The following is a 16072-nucleotide window of genomic DNA, read 5'->3' as shown; positions in this document are numbered from 1 at the left end:
AGGAGCATGGTTTGCACGTCTTCAAGGATTGTAGTATTATTAATTGCTTTTGGGCTTTTGGAGCATTGGGATTAAAGGCCACTAAAGTTAAAGCCACTAGCTTGGAAGAATGGATTAAAAATGTGGTTGATGTGCTCACTGAGCATGAATGTAATTTATTCTTTACTTATCTGTGGGCGGTTTGGACAGAACGTAATAACTTGGTGTGGAAGAACAGTTTTTTTTAACGCCCATAATGCAGCTCAGTGGGCGTTGCAATTCCTTGAAGATTATCAGAAGGTTCATCCGCCAGGCAAGACTAAGGTAAGAAGACCACAAGCAAAGTGGAAACACCCACCATCTGGGAGACTAAAAATTAATGTCGATGGCAGCTATAGACCTGGTTTTGGTGACGGTGGTATTGGTGTTGTGATACGTGATGAGTATGGTACTTGCCTAGCAGCTATGGCGCGTTATTTTCCCCATGTCCTCTATGCTTTTCATATGGAGGCAGAGGCATGTAGGGCAAGCCTCCTCTTGGCGATTCACCAAGGGTGGGAGGGATTCGAACTTGAAAGTGATTGCTCACTGATGGTTGCGGTGTTGTCTCAGAGTTTGGAGGGCCGATCTGAGATTGGGCGCATTATCGATGATTGTAAGTCATATTTGGTATCTTTACACTCAATTCAGATTAGTCATGTCTTTCGTGAAGCAAATGGTGTAGCTCACAGGTTAGCTCATCTTGCTAATTTAAATTATCTTAATGATGTTTGGTTAGAGGAGGCTCCTGTTATTATTCAGGATGTTCTCTATGAGGACTCATGTAACTGTCATCGAGGTCAAGGCCCTATGTCCCCCTCGATGCATGATTCTAATTTTAATATAATAAGTCAGGCGTGGGGATGAGCCTCCCAGCTTGGCTGGGTTGCAAACCCCTTAAAAAAAAAAAATTACACATGAAGGTTCTATCTCTTGATTAAGTTACACCAGAACCTGATCTTATTAAGATCTGACAATTTTTTGCTCTTCAAGTTTATGCAGGAGTTGCTACTGCTTTGCTGCCGTAGATATCCTTGCATGGCAATGTGCTGAGTGGTTTATCTATGCAATTTACAAAGCCCTTTTCACTAGGTGATACAATAATGGTATGTTGTTATGCATTCATGCAATGTGTTTGTTGGTGCATTGTAGTTAATCCTATTAATTTTATTTGATTGGCAAAATGTTTCTTAAGCATGGGTTTCTTATGATTTTAGTAAGAGAATCTGATGTCAGTGATATTTTTTTTATTGCAGCATCACAGTGAGAGAAACATTCAGGTTTTATCCTATATATACTCCATATAGGCTGACAATGAGTACATACATATTCGATATTTTATATTTTTTTTTCCAGGACATTTTCTATTTGTTTGTTTAACTTATGAATATGGCTTTCTTTTTTGGTTTAGAATTCTTCATAAATTTTACGAAGACACGCGTTACCATACCTCTTATTTGTGTGATTATGTCGAAGTGCTACATTATGTCTGTGATCTTTTGGAGAAGCTAGGAATTTTTGTGGCAAGAAGAAATATGTAATCTTTTTTATACAAAAATTTGGTTTTATGTCCCCCTGGTTGTATCATGTTTCTTTATCTAATAAAATTTGCATCGGATGAGCCGCCCAGCTTGACTGGGTTCCAAACCCTAAAAAGAAAAAAAAATTAGAGTTTGACATTTGTAAGAATCATTATATGTCTATTTATGGGTAGTTCCGTAATTGGAGACTAAAAAAAAACAATTTCGCCCCGGGCATAAAAAACCTAAGGATTAGCCCTGATTTATGCCACCACGAAATTAGCTCTGTGCATGAGCTTTTGTGCTGCATAGGCATCCTATGTTCTTCCATCCCAAGAACAAGATTGTCACTTTTCAATCCTCACATCAGAACATCTCAAATTTTTTACTCTCATTTGTTTATCTAATTCTTGTCAATGTGCTTACAAAGCAAATAAATCGTTTAATTTTGTTTTTTTTGGTTTTTTAAGATTACAAGATTCATCACTCTTCCGTGTTCTAAGCATGATAATGGACCATAGCAGGAACACACAAATATGTAAACAAATCAATAAGGAAAGACACTTGGAGGACAACCCTCACCTCAAAAATATGACTGTCATTAGAGGGAGGCAAAGGTAATTACTCTGATTGATGCTTTATTTTTCCAATCTGAAACACACAAACGATACATTTAAACTAGCATATATTGCTCATAATGAAAGATGACACACCTAAAAAGCTGATAACAGAAATTGACTCTAAATAAGAAGACTGTTTAACCATACGTATCAAAGCGTTATTAATATAAATTGCCAATGACTGTATTACTCCTGAAAAAGCTAGTGAAAGCCAAATGTTCGGTTGCAAAAGTGAGATATAAAACTGATAGTTGACACTAAAATTTAAAATTGACTAGCAGATGTAGATCAGTAATTAAGACATATATATGAGTTCGGATCATGGGACACTATATTTTACACAATTTTTTACATCTATTGTGAGCCATTAGATTTAAAAAGATTCAATGGTTTGGATTTATTGTATGAATGATGTCAACACAACATTAAGTGATGTGGAAAATGACATGGAATAATTACATATTTTCAATCAAAAATAATAATTATTAGATTAATTTTTTTTTTGGAAAATATCAAAATCGAAATCAAACTTTTCTTTATACAAGACACGATTAAAAGAAAGAAAGAAAGAAAAAACGCCCAGTCTGCACGCGGTTGGTCAACTTCGATTGAGACTTATGCCCTGTCCGACGGCATGCCTCATGGCTGTGTCGTCGGACGGGCCAGAATGGACCGAGTGTCCGGTGGTAGATGAGTGTCCAGTCATAGCGAAGACTGCATAGTGGCTTTGTTGTTTAGATAGCGTAGAGGTGCCGTTAGGAAATAGCAGTGTGGGCTGGTGTCTCAGTGAGAGTGGAGGGTGGACAACGGAAGGTGAGGTTGCCTGGTGGTGACGAGTTGGTGGCAGTGAGAGCGGGATCTAAAGGGCTCAGAATAGATCAGAATTATTTGATATGGCTTAGGTTGATTGGAGCCACTTACATCCACAACCATCTCTCTGATTGGATTGGGTCAGTTTCCATTGGTGGCGATGCTGGCTGGCATGATGGGGAGGGGGGGGGGGTGGTGAAGGGATAGTCTGAGGTTGCTAGGTGCGGCGGGTATACCGTCGATGGTTGGACAGCGGGAGCTCTATGTGCGAGATGGAGGATGGGTGATGTATGTAGCCTTCTTCCTTGACTTAGGCTCAGTGACTTTTAGGCTTAGGCTTGGGTTTAAGCTCTGGTCCAAAACTTTGTTTCTTTTATGTTTTTGTTTTCTTACTTTATTTCTTTTATGTTTTATTGCATGCTATGTATAGTAATATGTGGCTTTATGCCAGCAATAAGTCCCTATCACTATATAATAGGGCAACGTGAGCTTGGTCCCGGTATGCATACTCAGTGTGCCTTATCTGACCTAGAGAGGCGGCGAGCCGTTTACTTGATAAAATGGATGCAACTTCTTAGTGGCAGGATGAAATGGAGTGTCGTCAGATTTGTTTATGTGCTGCAACATAGTAGGGAAGCTATGCTATTTGTAATGATGCTTCTTCGTGATAAAATAATCTTTCCGTTATGTCACCGCTTTGTTAAAGCAAATAGAGTAGCCAATTGTGCACTCTTTGTTGATTGCTGCTTGTTAGAATACATAGATTTAGTGGAGACTCCTGATATCATTTCAGGACGTACTCTTAATCCTTATTGTAATATAGGTTCAGGTTTTACGTCCCCCCCCCCCCCCTTGTATTATGAAATTTCATTAATCAAGCCTTGAGAGCAGGCGCACCGGCCCCATTTAAAAAAAAATTAAAAGAAAAAAAAAATAAATAAAAAAGAAGAGAAGAAGAAAAAAAGCCAAACGCTAAAGAGAATATTGCTCTTCCCTGGAAGAAGAACGTGCTTAAGACCTTGTCATGTTTCCTCAGATGTTAAAAGAACATCACTTGCGTCAAGATCAAACATTGATTTAAATCCCAATCAAATTGAATTGGGAGAACAAACATCAATTCAAACATTGATGTCAGCCACATATGGTATGAGGTTGACATCCCTATAATATAAATGTGGCAATTGCCACACTGATCTATGAGTACCCCATTGATGGAAATATAAGCTCGATAATAACAAGACCAAAAGTTTCCTCAATTAAAAACAAGAAACAGAACAAATTGCCACTCCTATGTTCTCCCAGTTCAATGTGCTCGTGATCTAAATCAATGTTTGATCTCGAAGCAAGTGATTCTCTTTAACATCTGCAAAAATATGGTACGGTCTTGAGCACGTCCTTCCTATAGTCATAGAACGCATACCACCTCATGGGAAGAGCGATATTCTCTTTAGCGTTTGGCTTTTATTCTTCTGCTCTTTCCTTTTTTTATTTTTTTTATTGTGTCTTCCCCAAAGAAAGGTTTGATTTTGTTTTTGATATTTCCTAAATTTTGAGTTTTTTTTTTTTTTTGCCTTTAATGAAGAAAAGTTTAATATAATTATAATTTTTTATTAAAAATATGTAATGCCATATCATTTTCCACATCATTTCATATTGTATTGGCATCATTCAAACAATAAATCCAGACTATTGAATGTGAGTTTTGGACTTAGATCAAATTAACTCTTAGTCAGTAAAACTCCTATAAATTAATATTTTTGGGACTAGACAAAATTATTACTTTAGAGTAGTTTTTATATTATATAAATACATTTTATTAATTTATCGATATATAAATATTTATTGATTTAGAAAGAGTTCTATGTTTTTTCTAGTTGAGTTACATAATTTAAATATTTAGTCTAGTTTGTTATAGATTATGTTTCTAATCTAGCTATGCTCTACAAGTGTTTATTTAAATGAGACATTTCAAGCAGTAATAACCTTGAATATAATGATAGAACACATACACATGTAATCATAGAACGCATACCACCTACTTGCTATAAAATGGAACAAAAAATATACCAAATCTAGTGCATGCGTTGCAAAAGAAAGGATGCGTTACAAAAAATATACCGATGTTCACTTGTACCAATATGAATGGATAGTTGGATTACATAATATACACTTCTTGGTTATTAGAAAAAAGATTGATTATAATATCAAGGGCTGAGATCATCTTATAAGTGTTGGATCACTTACACCGTTAGTGCATAGAAGAATTTCCTTAATTTGAAAACCTTACACTTTCACTGAAGGTTTTATAGTCACATTGATCTTGTTGTGTCCAACAAAATACAATGGCTGATGATTTTACTGAGAAGTTTCAATACCTACGCATAAAAGGGGATGATAAAGCTGCTACAAGAGCTGATAATAAAACCGAGAAGATAAAACATGAATTCAAACGTCTAAAACAAGAAGTTGAGTAAACAATTACTACAGTGAAGCCTCCGGATCCCTTGAAAGAAGAAGTCTTACCCACCAATGAAATCATTATACTCATCCAAGGCATCGAGGGACTGTCCATCTTTAGAGGACAACCACTTGCAGATTCTTTAAGCATCGAGGCCACATACAAATCAACATATGAGATACTGGAGGAGGTTTTGGATATGTTGAAAAAGGTTAGAGATTCAGAAAATTATGCAATTGAAGTGCCGTCAACAGGCAAACAAAATCAGTAGTTTGACGAAGAAAGTGAATATATGAAGCTCCTGCCTAACAATATTTTTTTTGCGCAAACTGATGGACAAACCCAACGATATATTTACGGTGACTATTTCTTTTCTCTTAGAAATATTTAAGTTGTGGAAACCAAACATGCATGTAAACGTAAGAGATATTTTTTCTACTAATACGACACTTCATAAAAATCAACGAAGGATTAGCTCTATTATTGACTACTTATGTTGCACACTTTGTTGTCATAGTTACTGCCTACACTTGTTCGCTACTGACAAAGGAGTCGTTCTGGGTAACATGAAGTACATATATAATGGCAAGGAAATTGATTGTTTGTGTGACAAGTTTGGACAACCAAGCTTGGCAAGAACATACTTGCTTACTAATATGAGCACCATCGATGATAAGGAATTGGCATTCGTTCTAGTAGTGGAGAAATATAGTGTGTTTATGTGGTTGGCTCAAGATATATTTTGGAAGAAATTTAGATGTATAATGATCACTGGCATTTGAATGCCAGATGTGAGCTCTAGGTATTTTCTAAGAATGCAGAGAGAACGTTCAAGAGACCCGTGTATGGTCTTTTTGATTCAAATCCATATGGGGCTAGAATTCTATGTATTTATCATTATGGCTCAGAAAACATGTCATATGATCGTAATAGTTTGGCCACCCCAGGCATAATTTAGTTGGGTGTAAGGACAAAAGACTTAGAAATTTACGAAATACCTCAAGATGTCAAGTATAGGGTAAAGATGACTCAAACAGATAACAACAAGTGCTGGTGTTTGTTAAAAGCGAAATATTTGGTGAACAATGTAGAATGGCAAAACGAGCTGGAAGCTGGCATGAAAACTGAAATTGAGGCGTCGTACGTCCATGGTTCAATGCACGTGTTATTGTTAAAAAGACGAGAACGTGAAAGTTTTCTTCTCACGTGTTATTGTTAAAAAGACGAGAACGTGAAAGTTTTCTTCTCATCCGCTTTCTCAATTTTATATATATTTTTTGTGTTTTTTGAGATCACCATAATAACCATTTAAGATTATTTCATTATGAGTTTTTATTTTTATTGTAAAGGGCATTTATGGCAAATAAAAATTTGGTGAAGCCTATAACACCAAATTTTGGTTTCCCTTTATAGTAGTAGAGATATGATATTTGCACTTTGTCTCTATTTTTGACCTTATTAAGATACTATATATTGAATATCATCTTGTGCCTTTCCCGGTTAATTTTAATTTAGGCATAGGTGTTATTCCAGGTGCTTAAAGCATCTTTTGATCAAGTTAGACACTTAGTTACATACTTTCACTTATCCATGTCAATCCCCAGTTTCATTTGTAGAGACTTCAGACGCTAGCTAAGGCCTTATCCAATAGAAGATGTATGGTCTAAATTATAGACCAGGACATCCCATCTCCAATCATGGATTGGGTCTAATAAAAAAAAACACAAATGGAGGGCTAAAGTCCATAAGTTGGTCTAAATATAGACCAACATTTAGACGATGGATGACAAGTTGCTGGCCCACCTTTGGATGCTTAATTGATTTAAACCTGAATTTTGAGTTTTCAACTGTTGGGTAGCCAATGGTTCTTTTCCTTCTCCTATTTATTTTCTTACTCATTTCACTCACATACATATTTCAAGTTTCTATTCCTTTTCCAAATGGCCTCCAATACAAAAAGAATAGGAAATTGGACACCAAAGGAAGATGAAGCTCTAACACTTGCTTACATGAAAATCTTCAAAAATAGCTCGATTGGTACAAGTCAATCGAAGGAAGGGCTTTCGGGAAGTATCTAACAAACATACTTGGATTATTACAGGGGCAATACTCTTCCAAAGAGAAGATCGGAAGATAGTTGTAATTGTTGATGGAAAAATTATATTTTTCCAAAGATAAACAAATGACATCAATGCATCAAACAAGTTGAGAGGAGGACAATAAGTGGAGCAAGCCAATTGGATCAAGTAAGTTTTTCAAATTTTTAATTTTAATTATGAAAAAATTATTGTGGCATAGATGATCATTTTTGTGTGTATTGGTGTATAATTAAATTTTGTTGTAACGTTTTTATTAATTCATTTTATAGCACTGCCAAATCGAGGGTTACTATTGGGCCGACATGAGAACGTCATTTAAATTTGATAATTTTTATGATTTGTGCAAAGATTGGGTAACGTTTGATGATCCACCGGAAGAGGAATATGGTCCAACACCTGTACAAAGGAATTCACCATATTCCTTGGAGGACGGTGTTGATCATACCGAAACTTCTCTAACTCTAAATCCAACTCCAACACCTGTTTATAGGCTGATGGGATGAAATGTCACAAGAAGATTGAAGGAAAAAATTTCGGTAACTGGTGCCAAGATCATTAGGGAAGAAATGGTTGGGCTTGTGTGGCAAGTCGTGGAAAATAACATAAGGGCAGATGAAGAAATGGCAAGAAGAGAGAAGAAAAGGGAGGCACAAGAAGAGCTTAATCAAGATGAAGCTTACTTGATGATGCAAACCACCAATTTTACTCCTATAAGTAAGACATATTTTGATGGGAGAAAAAGAGAAATTATTGAAAAACACCGAGAGTTGTTTCTAAATGACTGTTCAAGCTCGAATAATTATTTTCCACAAATGTCGTTCCATCAAGAAGAATAGACTGCTTTGAGTGTGGTCAATGTTCACATAACAAATTTGTTGTAGAATATTAACTTGTGTTTTTTTAGTTAAGTACATAATTTGTCTTTAAGCATTTAATAGTTAGTCCTGTAATTTTAATTTTATGAAATAAATTTGATATAATTTATCATAATAATTACTGTTTGATTAGTGATATGATACATTAACAAAATATATTTATGAAGTATAATACAAAAAAGATCATTACAATAATGTTTTACTGCTTTTATTTATTGCAATAATTTTTTTTTTAAAAAAAAGCCAAATAACAATAAAAACGAAGACAATGCATATTCAGACTCAAACATGACAGTAAATTGTCAATTATTACAACCACAAATATATAGACTAAAAACATTGCCACATCCATATTACCGGGGTCTTCTTTGTCCTCGTCTTGACCAAACATGTTTAATAAGATCCTGTTGCAAATAATTGTTTATGGAACGTGAGCGTATCATTCTATAACAAAGCATGCATTCCTCCGTTGACACTTGGCCAGTTCTTGGATTGCGAAGAAAATTTGGACAATCATAAATTCTAAACCAGGCTCTTCTAGACCTATTCAGCTTCGCCATCATCTGACTCCCCTTGATAATAGTCGTCTCGCTCGTCTTCCACGATCATGTTATGGAGTGTAATACATGCAAACATAATTGAATTAAGTTTTGCCCTATCTTACCCTCTTACAAGCTGCCTAAGAATTGCAAATCATGCTTGAAGATTTCCAGATGCCATTTCAACATTTTTGCGATACAAATCTTGTTTTTTAGAAAAATACACTTTCTCTTCAGTTTGATGACGCTTTATTGATTGGACAAGCGTAGCCCATTTCAAATATATGCCATCAGCAAGGTAGTATCCAATATTGTGGCTGTAATTATTAATCTCATAAGATAGTTGTGGTGAATTACCTAATGTACGTTCATCGAATAGTGGTAAATGCCCAAAGACAGTGATGTCGTTTTGGGTTCCTGGTATTCCAAAGAAAGCATGCTAGATCCATGTGTCTAAATCTGCCACAGCTTCAAGAACAATTGTGGGCTTTCTTGCCCTCCTGTTGGACAATTCTTCCACAGCTAGTGCATTTAGTGCAATGATCCTAGCATCTCAGGGAACCCTTGCTTCTCAGCTCTCTTGAGAAGCCTATCCAAATCATCTGTTGTTGGTGAATGGAGGTAGTGACTTCCGTAGATCGTGACAATAGTACGACAAAATTGACTAAGGTTCTCGATGGTTATCGGCTCAAACATCCTAAAAGATTCATCAAGTGAATCCGCAGAGCATGCAGTTGCAAGCATTCAGAGTGCGCATGTTAGCTTTTGGTGTGGCGAAAAACTAGTTTGGCCGGTACAATCACTTGTCTGTTTGAAATAGGGGTTTGCTGTCTGGACATGGTCTAGTATGTAGAGGAACACGTATCGCCTCATCTGGTATTTGCATCTAAAAGTATCATCATTGTACACCAGATCCTCAACGAAGTAATCATTCAACAACTTTTGGTTGAACAACTCACACTGTTGATTTGAATAAGTTCGACCTATAACTGAGTCGCCCCATTGTGGTTGTTGCAGGAGTTGCTCACTAGCCCACTAACTTGTTGTGGCTATCACTAGTTGTGTTGTATCTCTTCGCCTCGCATCAGCTTCTTCTTGCTCTTCCTCCTCTTCTCGTCTCACTTCCTCCTATTTTAATCTCATCTCCTCCCACTTGACATTCCAGTTAGCCTCCATTAAAGAAATTGATGACAAAACTAAAAGTAATGAAAGTGATTGGAGAGGAAGTAGATGAGATGGTGAGATATGCAATCCAAACTACCCCTTTTATTGAGATTTGCGGTTGAAGATAACACGTGCCATGTGGAAATCTAAACTTATTTGAAATCCATATAACTAGTTGCAAAACGACACGTGGTATATAATATCCTATCCGAAAATTTAATAAGATTCCATAAAGATAAGAAGTGATTTGTGCAGATAAAAATGTAATCAATAATATGTAGAGTTGTGTGTGAACTGACACGCGGATTTGAAAATCTTATCTAACAATGTAGTAAGATTTCTCCAATCATTAAAATTGTATTTTTGTCTAAAAAATAAATACTAAATAGACTTGAATTAGTAATATAACTAAAAGCATTTATAATTTTGAATTATACAAATTAAAAACAATGAAATATATTAGAGTCTATAAGTTAGACCTCAAACGATTGGAGTTGGAAAAATTACAAACTTTATTGTTTAGATTAATAATACCTTCCAATGGTCTAAAAATTTAGACCATGGTCTATTTTAGACCTTGACCATTAGAAATGGCCTAGTAGAGTCAAATTGATTTTTTTTTATTTATAAATCTTTGAATATTGAAGGTTGGTTTATGAAGATATGAACTGGCTGTCTTTTGCTCAAACTATACAAGCATTTTCATCAGTTAGTTGATACCTATGTTCAAGCAGAACCAACTTCAACATATCCTATAGGATTTATGGTGGGCCATTGCTCATTTGTTCCCCAGAGATTTCTTTTTCAATGGAAGACATCTTACAAGTTCTTGCATACTTATGGTTGCCATCTTCTTTGGCCATTGCTCATCTTCAAGATCTTATGAAAGACACAATCTTACCTTTCCATAGAAAAGGCTTCAATAATTGCTACATAAAAAAAATTAAAAGAAACAAGCTTCAAGGAAATTATCATTGCACAAATTCCATGTCACTTACTCGGAAGGAAATCAGTCAATAGTAGGAGTCTCAAACTCATCTAGCTATTGGCATAACTTTGGAAAAAAAAAAAACAACCCTAACCACCTGAGAGAGAAAATGCAAAGTGGGAACCATGCCTTGTCCGACAGCCCGCCCTTGCGGCATCTTCATCGGATGGGCCATAAAGGGCTTAGTGTCCGGTGATGGATGGTCTGGTCAGAGTAGAGGTTGTAGGGTGATGGCGTTGCTGTCTAAGTCACTTGGAAGAGTTGATGGGGGTGGGCGGCGGTGGGTATATGGCAGGAAGGCGGGGCTAGGGTCGCCTTACCAGAGAGGAGCGCCAATGACATGGTGGGTGGTTTGAGGTGGTGTCGCAGGATCAAAAGTCGCTTGGTGGTGATGACTGTGTGGTGGCGCTGCTGAGAATTGTAGGGCTCAGATCGAATTGGTTGGATTCGATTTAGGTTAGGAGGTTTGATTCTGATCTAGGGAGACTTGAATCCAATCAGTATTTGGAGATTTGGATTTAATCTTGGGAGGTTGTGACCCGATCTAGTTTGGTAGGATTGGATTAGAGCTTGGGAGGTTTGGATCTGATCTGGTTTGCGAGTTTGGGTTATGATCCAGGGAGAGGCGTTTTCAGCCGGCGGGAGGTAAGGGGTGGTGGTACTACTACCAGTGGGGGGACGACATGGGATGCTCATGCGAGATGGTGGCACGGTGGCTTTCTGCAACCTGATACTTAGGCTTGGGCCTGTTGAGTTTTGGGTCTGGCCTTGGGCCTGCTGGGCTCTAGACCCATTATATTTTTATTGTTTATTTTATTATGTTTTAGTTTAAATTAGACGTGGCTCTTTGCCAATAATAAGTCCCTACCTCTTTTTAGTAGGGCGACGTGGGTTTTGTCTCGATATGCACACTCAGTGTGCCTTGTCTGGCCTAGCGAGGCGACAAACTATTTGCTGGATTAAATGGACGCAACCTCCTAGCAGGATGAAACGAAGTGTCGCCAGATCTGTTTCTGTGCGGCAAAATAGTGGAAAACTAAACTATTTGTAATGATGATTATTTAGGATAGAGTTATCTTTCTGGTATGCCACGGCCATGTTAAAGCAAATGGAGTAGTCAGTCGAGCACTCTTTGCTAATTGTTGCTTGGTAAATTACATAGATTTAGTAGAGACTCCTATTATTATTTCAGGTTGTTCTCTTTATAATTATTGTAATCTGAGATTCAGACTTATGGCCCTCCCTTGTATTCTGCAGTTTCATTAATAAAGACTTGACAGCAGCCGCCCCGGCCCCCTTTCGAAAAAAAAAAAAAGAGAAACTATTTTCGTGGCCATTCCTTTTTTTGTCTTTTCGTCTATTCATCATCCTCATCATCATCTTCGTCATCATCATCCTCAGTGTCACTGTATTCATCCCTACTTCTCCAAGCCTCCCCCGTAAACCAAGAAACAGCAAAGGGGATGACCATGTCTCGAATTGTTGACCTACAAAAAGCCAAATAACAAGACAGAAGAAATAAGTCAACCAGTACGTCCTTCACAAAGCTAAGAAAATAAAAATCCAGAAAACTTAAGCACATAGCTAATAACAACTTCGGAAATCTGCATGGGTGTGTGTTGGTTCTATTGACGTCTTCCACTCAAAAAAAAAAAAAAAAAAAAAAAAAAAACTTCGGAAATCTGTTAGGGTGAGAGATAAGTAGCGAGCTCACCCAATTTCATAATCTATTTCCATTTGGTTTCTAACAGCATCAATATCTTCAAGGATTTGATATGTACTGAAAAAGTTGAAGAAACTTTTACGATTTTCAGTTCCTTTGGGAAAAGATCCTTTCTTACTATTCTTCTCAATGGGGTTCTTTGTCAAGCAACGACCTGGATACCATTCAATTTCCGTCCTACAAAGCACATGGCCAACAAAATCATAGTCTAGAACATATAAACAACCATGCACAAGTGTTCATTCTAACAAAACTGTAAAATAGGAGAATAGACCTAGTGCTTACCCTATTGCTTTTGCTAGAATGGGTACACCTTCATCAACCATATGATATGTCTTGGTCAAAACCGGGTTCATAAAAAGTTATTAGGTTCAAAATAGAAGTCGAGTTTAAATCCCTTATTGTCACCATTTATCTTGGACCCCTTGATGTCTCTAAGATATGCAAGAGCTTCAGTGTCATGCCCAATAATCTGGTTGAAAAGATAAGAGGGAAAACAATTGATCAATGCTGTAATTTGTATAACTAACAAAGTTGAGAAGCATTCTGCAGAAACAATCACCTCTCGTGTTAGCAAGTTATTTTTTGATAAAGCATGGAGCCAGAATCCAGGCACTCCATTCACTGCAAATATGAAAAAAAATAATAAAGCACAATTTATCATAACAAATAGTATTTTTTAATAAGCGAAGGTGGTGAGAATTATCAGCATGTACCTCTAGAGCGTATGAAAGCAACAAATCTGGTTGAGTAACAGCTTTTACACAAGTGCATTTCTGGGAAATGTAAATTGCAATTTAGTTTTAATGAAGTAAAAAAAAAAAAAAAAATCCTAATCATTTTGAACTAATGCACCCAGAGACATATGTTAACACTTAACACTAACACAGGTTGCAGGCTCCTGCTTTGTGGCAGCTTCATTAGAATCTCCTTCAGGTCCAGCATCACCGTTTACAATACTGCATCGCTGCGAATTCATGATTACAACTCACTTTTTAAGTCGAAGAATGGCAAAGAAAAATAGAATAAGCTGATCGTCAATAGTTGTATACCAGTACTAAAATGCAGTCAAAGACAAGTTCTCAAGAGACCAGGTGCTAGTTTGGCATTTTCTAGTTAATACACACACGCGCACAGACACACAGACAAACTTTTTGCTGGGTTTTGTTTATAATCAACTGCGGTAGAAAATAGTGGCACTTTGCAAAGATATTAAAAAAAGTGTTGTGCCCAGAGCATAGTTTGAGTGAACTTTAATACAGAAATAATGTGACAGAGTACAGTGACATAAATGGACGTGGTTCAGTTGTGTAAAATAATAACCCTTCAAGTAAACACTACTCCACAATCATATTTTGTTGTAATAAAACAGACATCCGAATGGGCATATAAGAACAACAGAACCAAAAAGAGAGATGAAAAAAAAAAAAAGAGGAATCAGGAACATCCAACTGAATTTGAGATACACCAGCATAGAGATTCAAAAAAAAAAACTGATCTGAAAGAACTTAGGAGAGTATGATCATAGAAATTAAATACGCACATTCCCATATAGAGATACAAATTAAAGCATGAGCCTCCTAGCATATGAATGCACATGCACTCACAGATCAATTTGCAAGCAGGGATAATCGCCGACAGATAGATGTAGGTTTTAAATTTCTAGTTTGGGTGACAGTTTCTACAACCTAAACTGATCAACCAGTGTCAAAATGGGTGAAAAAAGTGACATGCTGATTGATCCGCCTAAGACTCTAAAATTCTAAAAGACAAATAGGGAAGGTTTTTTAATACATATGTATAATTATGTAGACCAGCATGCATGATACCTTGTTGTAGAGAGGTTCATACAATTCTTCATACTTGGCTCTAAGTGCTCCTCTTTTTTTGAAAAACTCTTCCTCCAGTTTATCAAGTTTCCTCTGCAAGTTCAAAAATCAAGTCTCATGTATTAAACAAATTGAAATAATTAACTACTTCTTCAAATAGTTTCTATAACTCAATAACAATCATTACATTAGTGGCATTTCTGTCGGTATCTAGTATTAAACAATTTGAAATAATATCAAATATATTGAGTTGAATAAAAATAATAGCTATTTAACAGCCAACAAACTGAGTTGTAAATACTAAAGTCTGAATTACCAAAATTTGAGCCAAGATACTGACTTAAAATAACATATAAACCACAAATCAACAATAACAGAGTTCCAAATAATGAAGCATGCATTAAGAACATAAAAAATTTGACCAATCAAGATAGTGATGATATATAATCATGCCTGGATATTTCCAAGGCCCCTGAGGATAATGGAGTCCTGCCCATCTAAAATCTGCATCTTATCCTGCGCAAATACCAAAACCCTCAACTAATCAAACACGTAAACCGCAAGTAGGGGAATGGAAAGCTAATGGTGATAAGTCTGCATGTTGCCAACAACAGTGAAATATCAGTCTTTTTTTTTTTAATAGTGAATTAGGTTACTAACATTGAAAGCGCTCACGATCGAGCACTGCCTGGTCGTTGTGAATTCCTCCAGAGGCAAGATTAGATATTCTGATAGGTGAACTACCGAGGAGAGAGGTGGCAGAAGTTGGTACACTATAGAGAGAGAGAGAGAGAGAGAGAGAGAGAGAGAGAGAGAGAGAGAGAGAGAGAGAGAGAGAGAGAGAGAGAGAGAGAGAGAGAGAGAGAGAGAGAGAGAGATAACTTCAGATAACTATGAAATTAAGAAGATGATGAGCCTATTAAAATTTAAAGCAGAAAAAAGTTCTCTTAACCTTTTTGCAAACCATGACACAGCATGGGGAATGACCTCTCGAATGGTTGACCTGCAAAGAACATAAGGAAAAAAAGGAGAAATGCCTCAGTATAAAGTTCCAAACATCAAACAAACACAGAATTCGGGAATTTAAAGAACACATGTATCATCTGGAACAATCATACTAGTATGACTTGGAATCATCCTCCTAATAAGTTCAGAAACCTGTCAAAGTATAAAAGATATATAAATTATGAGCTCACCCAATTTCATAATCTTGTTCCATAAGGTTTTGGATTTCCTTGGCCTGTTGAGCAAGAGAATAAATAAGAAACTGTTTAAGGACAAGCATAAATTAACAGAGAGATAGAGAGAGTAATGTTGCAGAGAGAATGGAGATTCAAGTGTGTTTATTCATCTCATACAAGGAGGTATTTATAGGAATACAATTGAGGTGTGAGATGCTTAAAGAATGATACAACTTTGATGACAGCTC

General features: G+C 36.5%; 1 pseudogene; it reads right to left on the bottom strand.

Moving 5' to 3' along the window:
• Nucleotides 1-8823: 8823 nt before the first annotated feature.
• LOC133737600 (nucleosome assembly protein 1;2-like) lies at nucleotides 8824-15153 on the bottom strand (annotated as a pseudogene).
• Nucleotides 15154-16072: the final 919 nt, after the last annotated feature.

Source organism: Rosa rugosa, chromosome 3 (genome assembly GCF_958449725.1).
Source record: "Rosa rugosa chromosome 3, drRosRugo1.1, whole genome shotgun sequence".
NCBI lineage: Eukaryota > Viridiplantae > Streptophyta > Magnoliopsida > Rosales > Rosaceae > Rosa > Rosa rugosa.
This window is presented reverse-complemented; position numbering and strand designations above follow the sequence as displayed.